This window comes from Carettochelys insculpta, chromosome 19 (assembly GCF_033958435.1).
Source record: "Carettochelys insculpta isolate YL-2023 chromosome 19, ASM3395843v1, whole genome shotgun sequence".
In the NCBI taxonomy this organism is placed as follows: domain Eukaryota; kingdom Metazoa; phylum Chordata; order Testudines; family Carettochelyidae; genus Carettochelys; species Carettochelys insculpta.
The window spans coordinates 21,491,037-21,498,746 of record NC_134155.1 but is presented as its reverse complement, the minus strand read 5'-3'; positions in this window follow the sequence as shown (position 1 = coordinate 21,498,746).

The following is a 7,710-nucleotide window of genomic DNA, read 5'->3' as shown; positions in this document are numbered from 1 at the left end:
AGATCGGTGCGGGGCAGTCCCCCAGCAACTCTGCCCACTCTTCTTGTCTTGGTGGAGTACCAGAGTTGACCCGAAACTGCTCAAAGACTGATTGATCATGTCTCCTTAGATGTGATAAATCAAACAGGTGGTGGATCAATCGCTGCCGTGTCACTCCACTGTAGAGTGGAGACAAGCCCTTAGCAAGTTTGTTTTTTCAGCCTGAAAGGAACAGATGAAAACTTGCATAGCACCTTCCAGACTCTCCTTGCCCTCGTGTTCGGGCTTGAGTGGGAGCCAAGGTGACGGAGGACGAAGCTCCAATTTCTCTGAAAATTGGCACAATCCAATAACCTCTCTTCCCCACCCTCTTGCTGTACCAGGCCGTAGGGTATGGAACAAAGGCAGGACAGCTCATGAGAAGAAGTTTCTCTAGCTGAACCAATCATCATTAGCCTTTTTCCTACTGTCCCAGCTTGCTGCACCATTCCTCTAGTCTAGCCAGAGATCAAGGGCTGCCATTGGCAAAAGCAGTTAAGGCTTTTTCAGGTCAGTCACCTGGCCCAGAATTTTCAGCAGGGCTCGGCATCGAAACCTGAGATCCGACTTTCAAAAGAGCGTTGGGTGGGGAGCACTTTTGACAATCTTCTAAGTTTCAAATAGGAACTCCTGGTTCATAAGCTGCTCTCGGAATGTGCCTCTGATTTCTACGCATAGGTGAGAGCAGAGTTTTATTTTGAAAACTGGTCTGGATTGTGGGCACTGAGCACCTGAAAACCTGGCCCCTCTTGTGCAACTGACAGGAGGGTGCAGATTTCAGGGGCCAGCCTGGCCAGGTGTAAATTGGCACATTTCCTGGGAAGCCAACTGAGTGACTAATTTACAGCAGCTGGGGATGTGACCCTTCGTTAAAAAATATACACTAATATCCTTTCAGCCAGGTGGGATAGCAGGGAGCAATTACTGTGTTCCCTGGAACTGCTCTGTTGGGATGAAAGAACGCTGCTCCCAACAAGGTGTTAGAGGATAGCGCTCCAGCTGGCTGCAGCTGGGCTAGGCTCACATTTCCCATGTTTGTCTCTTTTTCCAGGGGTTATCTGACTGGAGGGGGAACCGTGTATCTCCTGCCGTAGAAGGTGGCTCTCTCATTCTTTAATTGCAGGAAAAGGCAGGCTCATAAGCCCTGACAGTTGGGGGCTGCCTTGCCAGTCACCGTGGCAATGTGCTTTCCCCAAGGGCCCACAGAACTCCATGCACAGCCTGTGATCCTAGTGGGATAAAACTTCGGGGCAGCTTAGGCCCCTCACTCCATGGCAGTCAGCGCTGGTCTGGTCTGAGGAGAACTCTTGGGGCAGTGACTGCAGCCAGTGTGGAGTGCAGGGATTTAGTCACTGCCACTAGTGTGAGTGGAGGGCTTGGAAGTCGGGGGGCTGCAGTGGGGGTGGGGACACGAGCTATGCTGCTGCTGCTCTCTCCCCAGCCCCTGGCTCCTGATTGTCTGTGGGGAGTAGCCCATGGGGCTATGTTGCCCTCTGACAGCTCCACTTTGGAACTGCCACCTGGTTGTTTTGTGTGTGTGTAAGGGCGTTCCTGTCTCCCCCATTTGTCACCAACAGGGGAGAGCTTCCATTCCATGGCAGCTCCTCAGGAATGGCGCCATCTTCTCCCTCCAGATGCCATCAAGGGAATGTAACCAGGCAGCAGCTGGACCAGGCTGGAAGCCCAGCCCACCTGCAGTGGAGGGGAATTCTCAATTAAGGGAAAGTTAGCAGAGCCAGCTCCCATGTTGACCCTCACTCCAGCCTCCCATGGTACAATGCCTGGTATTAAACCCTGCAGGTCCAGTTGAACTGGTTCCTCTGTGAGGACTCAGGTTTTGGAGTGGCTGAGCTGTTGCAGATGAGTTGGATGCATTTAATGTTTGGAGGGTCAGTCAGCAGCAGCCACTCAGGCTGTGTAACAAGAAAACCATTTGAGTGAGGCGATGCTCAGTCGAAATCGTCCCCCTCTGCACTTGTTTTCTCCCTCTTCCAGATCCACACAACTGAAACGCAGTAACTGCAGACAAACCAGGTTCCCCTAACCAATCTTAGCCAGCGTAGGCTGGAATAGACAGGCCCTGGTTCCCAGAAGCTCTTCATGTGCCGTCTGCAAGTCTGCGATCCCCCTGACCTTCCTTGGGGCTATTGAGAGGGAATTGGCAAAGGGTGGGAAGGGACACCAAGATCTGTAACTGCCTCTTCACTGCTTGTGTAAACCTGCTGGAGTTCCAGAAATATTCTGCAGGACAAATATTTTATTTTTCAGCCAAACACTCACAGTAACAATTGCTGTGTAGATCAACAAACGTCCCATCTGACTAATATTTTCCACATTGCTTTCGGCAGTAAAAGTCCCTCAAATAAAACATACAGGGACACCTCCTGTTCCCAGACTGCAAAATGGAAGGGAAGGGCTGTGTTTCCCCTCAGCAGAGGCGGCCGACCACCGCTTGAAATGCTGCAGTTTGTGCCCCTAGCTACTGTAGGGCCACAAGGATTTCCATGGTGAAGAATTCAGCCAGAGTCCCAAAGGGACTGGACTCTTACATCGATAAGAGAGTTACACTAGCTAATGCTAACAAAAATTTTGGAAGGGCTATTAAGCCTCATGCGTCAGAGCTCATTTTGATCTCTATTAAAGATTAAGGAGAGACCTGGTGTCTGTCCAAGGTGCATCTGTGGTCCCAATTACTAGAGTAATTATTTTGCCATCTTTTCTGTGCTTACTCTTCTGACACTCCGCTGAGGTAGGATGGTGCTGTTGTCCCCATAGTACCGCTGGGTGACCTGAGGCACAGATATTGCAAAGTGATTTGCCAATATCACACAGGAACCTGTGGTAGAGGAGAGTACTGACCACGTCTCTCCTACCTCTCTAATCTACATGTAGGGGTAGCTTATCCCACGTCTGTCCGCTGCCTGGGTCTTAACCATTTCCTCTGAAACATCTGATTCTAGCCATAGTGGGAGACAGGTTACTGGACTAGATGGACCAGCTGTCTCATCCAGATTGGCTGTTCCTATGTTCCTGCGTTGCCTGTTTGGCACAAGTGAACTGGGTTTTGCCGGCAGCATGTAGAGAGGTAGTTTGATGCTCTGGTTTTATTTCTGGCTGGTCACGTTGTTACGTAAGGCGCATAGTTGTCCAAGTCAGATTTTGTGGCGGGGAGTGAATATCATCCAGGTGACAGCTGCTAGATTGAGAGCCTGGAAGCCTCTCCTTAGCCAAAGGTGCATCCAGAAGTCCTGGCTTTCTGGTGACAGCAGGCCTGCTGACAGGAAGGGCAAAGGGAGCAGTTGCCCCAGGGCCCAGTATTTCAAAGCTCTGGGCCCCTTTCACTTGCCAGCAGCGCTTTTCCACAGTTCTGCCCAGCTCTAAGGAGGGCACCACAACCCAAGCAGTGCTAAGGGCACACTGCCTGAGGCCCCACCCCTTGCACTCTTGGCCCCACCCTCTTCAGCGGCACAGAGCCAGGGCCCCTCCCATTTCGCCCCAGAACCCATGGTGGTTGTCAGTCCCACTGGGTGTCAGGCAATTTGGCTTGAAAAAACACTGAAGATTCAGTGCAAACAAAGGGCAGATCAGAGCAGATTCCTTGGGCGTTTGATAGTGAGAGCAGGAAGGAGTGGAGGGCCAGGAAGTCTGCAAGGGTGGAAGAGGAGAGTAGCCTCTCTGAGGAGGGGCACTGGGAGGAAGGATCCCTTCGGAGGCTGGTTCAGGAAGCCTGAGAAGCGTGTTTGCTGTGTGTGTTGCGGCAGGGTGAGATGAGATTGGTGTTTAAGGAGCGCCTGTGGTTTTGGCAGCCTCATGCTCCATTTCATCTTAGAGTCCCTGAGACTAGATGTAGCACAGACAGCTGTCAGGCAGACACCCTGGGCCCTGCCCTGTCCAGCTGCCTCAAGCTTACCATGAAGGGTCTCCCATTAGCCAAGGGAGTGGAGCTCAAATCCCACCACCCAGGCAGCTCCTGGGTCTTCTTCACCGACTGACAAAGGAGCCAATTGTGTTGGTGGTTTGTGTCAAATGGACCCTTCAAAGCACTCCTGCAGTCATTCTCCCAGGGCGGGTGGGAAGTAGCTCGGTGTTGTCTCCATTTTGCAGAAAGGAGAACTGAGGCTCAAAACAATGCAATTCCCTGGAAGATCAGTGTTGGAATTAGGACTCTGGAGCTTCCAGCCAACAGGCCTGCACTCACTTCACCAGGCCATCTTGCCGCTCTGTTTTAAATTGTGATCAGCACTCTGCTGCTGTAAGCTTCTCTCTCTCTCTAGCAAGGGATCTCGGCCAGGCCACTCCTGCTGTGCTGGTGATTAAATGCAGTGTACAGCACACCTCCTCCTGCGAAGAGGGGCATGCTGCATGGCGAGAGAGGAGGAGGAAGATCAGCTAATACCCAGTTTCCAAATATCACACTAACTGCTTGCTGTCAGTGCCCCCAGCACAGTGCCTCACTTGGCCGCAGCAAGGTTATTGCATATTACAGGGGCCAGAGGAGTGCTGGTTTTCTGTCTCGAGCAGACACATGCAGATCATCTCACTAAATGGAGCCTTCAGTTTCCCTCCAGCCTTGCTTACTGTCTGCCTCATTTTGAAAGGGAACAGAGAGAGGGGTTCCTTGTGCACGTGTTTCACTCTGTTACACGTGTCCATTCAGGACAAGCTAATAGTGAAAACTGCCCTAGTTACAAAGCGTGATTCATTCGCCCCAGTGCAGATGGTTCTGCAATGCACAGGCTGTGTGCTGGGCACCAGCCTCTACTCAGGCTCAGGAATCACCTGGTAAGCTTATGATGGTACAAGCTGAATGAATCCAGTCTCCACCACAAGGACCAGAGCTGACACCAGTTCAATACTGGTGATGTGATTGCTGATGTCCAGTCACACAGCAGCTCTGACAGCCCGATGCTGATGTCTCTCTCTGACTGCAGAAGAGGTCAGGGGACAGCCTAAAAATAGCTGCTCGACTGCTCTGTGAAAAACATAAATATTCCCCTTGTGTTCCCAGCGGTGCACGTCCCCTGGGGAACGCTGGGAATTGCTTTTACCTTTGAGAAGTGGGTCACTCAGAAGCCCAGCTGCTCGTTTCCCTTTGCGCTTTGCTGAGCCCGCTGCATGTGCCCTCCTGCCCCTGCTGATCCTGAGGGAGTTGGCCATTTTCCACGCTATGCTGGGAAACAAACTAAATATAGAAAACAATTAACCAATGTCTACAGCTCGTTGCCAGCTGAAGTGCTTTGTGATGATTGCGGTGCACCCCCCCCCCTCCCCCCGGAAGCATCCTTTCCAATCAGCTGGAACTTCAGGGATGGCTTCAGTCGGGAAATCCGGACATTTCTCCTAAGAAGGCTTGTTTATTGAGGAAGGGCCCATTTACCTGACAAACAACTGAGACTGTGGGGTCTGCACAACACAGCCCAAACTGTGCAGTGTGGCCTGGAGCCCAGCGAAGAGCAGACAGAAATGCCCGTTTTCATTCAGGTAGAAAACATTATTGTGGTATGAGGTGATTCTAACATAAGGATGGCTCACACAGCAGCCAGAGACTCCAGAGATCTGAGTTTGACTCCCAGCACTGCCGTGGATTCCCCGGGCAACCACATGTTGCTGCTCTGTGCCTCAGTTTCCCTAACTCTCATATGGGGATAATAACACTTCCTTCCACCCACCCTGTATCTGTTGGGTATAATTAGATTGTATGCTGTGGGGCAAGGACTGTCTCTTAGGGTACATCTAGAGTAGACTATGTGGAAAATCTTCCAGAGTTTGATTTTTCCATGCCTGGTAGAGCATCATGAAATCGAACTATCAGAGGTCAGCAGTCAACCCCTGTAGTCTTCAGTATTGCAAGGACGAGAGTTTGTCCCATCAACCTCCCTCTGTGAAGACGGCCAGGTAAGTTGATTGTAGATAAGTCAATTCTAGCTATACAATTGCTGGAGCTAGAATTGGGTATCTGCAATCAATTTACCTGCCTAGTGTAGCTCAAGCCTTGCTATGTGTGTGTTCAACAACCAGAACAGTGGGGCACCAGTCTTAGTCCCAGCCTCTAGGGGATATCATACCACAGAGAATAATAAGGAAAGTGGAGTTTTGTTTAAAAGACACCACATCTCCTTAGCCACAACTGCACTGGGCACCTTCACCATTAGGCCATTACTGGTGTTGACACCTGATGAGTGTAGCTGCCTCCCAGCATTTGCACCCCACTGTTACTTGGCATTTTGCCCACCTGCATTGTTTAGTTAATGGCCCTCTGAGAGCTGCTGTACAAGCAGAGGTTTCAGTGGGTGCTTGCATAAGAGTACAATTGCCATTCCTTCCACAGGAAGGCTCTCCTCTGGGCCAGCATATCCCTAGTGCCTTGGCACTTCCCGAGGCTCGCGCCCACCTGTTGTCACTTGTGTACCAAAGACTAACCCTTTAGCAGTAGGGGGAGAAGGGAGTGAGAGGACGTAGCGGTCCTTGCTCGCTGCCAACAAGACAGCTTGTGTTACCTCAGGCACGTGGCAAACCTCCTAAGGGCTGTCAGGTCAAAGTATAGAACAGAGAAATCCCCTGTGCTAAGCAGGCAGGCACAGGGGTGGGCACAGGGGAGCAGGGCTGAACAGCAGGGGGAATTGATAGAGCCTGAACCACTAAGGGCCAAGTCCTCAAAGAAACTACGGCACCTAATTATCATGGATCTCAAGGGCATTTAAACTGCTAATCCTCGTTGAAGAGCTGGGCGTAATTGTCCAGGTGTGCCCCAATTCAGTAAAGTACAAGCATATATTTCACTGGAAGTGGGTCTGTCCCACAAAAGCACGTTACCTAAGAACATAAGAACGGCCATGACTGGGTCAGACCAAAGGTCCATCTAGCCCAGCATCCCATCTGCCGACAGCGGCCAGTGCCAGGTGCCCCAGAAGGGGTGGACTGAAGACAACAATCAAGCAACTTGTCTCCTGCCATCCATCTCCAGCCTCTGACAAACAGAAGCCAGGCACGCCATTCCTAGCCCCTGGCTAATAGCCTTTTATGGACCTAACCTCCATGAATGTATCTAGCTCTTCTTTGAACTCTCTTATAGTCCTGGCCTTCACAGCCTCCTCTGGCAAGGAGTTCCACAAGTTGCCTGCACACTGTGTTAGTCTTTGAGGTGCAACAGGACTGCTTGTCATTTTTGAGGCATGTGGTTACATTGGGTCCAGGGGGTCCAGGCATGTGCTTAAAATTAAGTGCATTCTAAGTCCCTTGTTGAATAGTGGCCTTAGCAGGCAGCCCCTCTAAAGGGGAGAGTCCTAATTCTCCAGCCCCATGCAGGGGCACTCATGTAGATGGGGGTAAAGACAGGCCTTCAGAGACTTTTCATACATTGTGTGAAACACCCCAATGGTCAGTAATGTAGAGGAAATTAGACATATGTAAGGTACCTTTGTCTGGGCCCTCACTAGAATTGGTCAATGCAAGTAAACACATCAACACTATGAGTTGTGATCTAGTGCTCGTACAAGTGTCTTCCTGCTGCAGGCACATACCTGAACTAATTTATGTTTCCACTTCAGACTTATTGGCTGAAGATTTAACCTCCCCTGTGTATCATTATCATTTTATTTACAGCTCTATAAGTCAAGTAAATCATATGTCATCCATTTAAGTGATTGATTACACCTGGGACTAGCAACCGGGACTCCTGGGTTCTATTCCTGC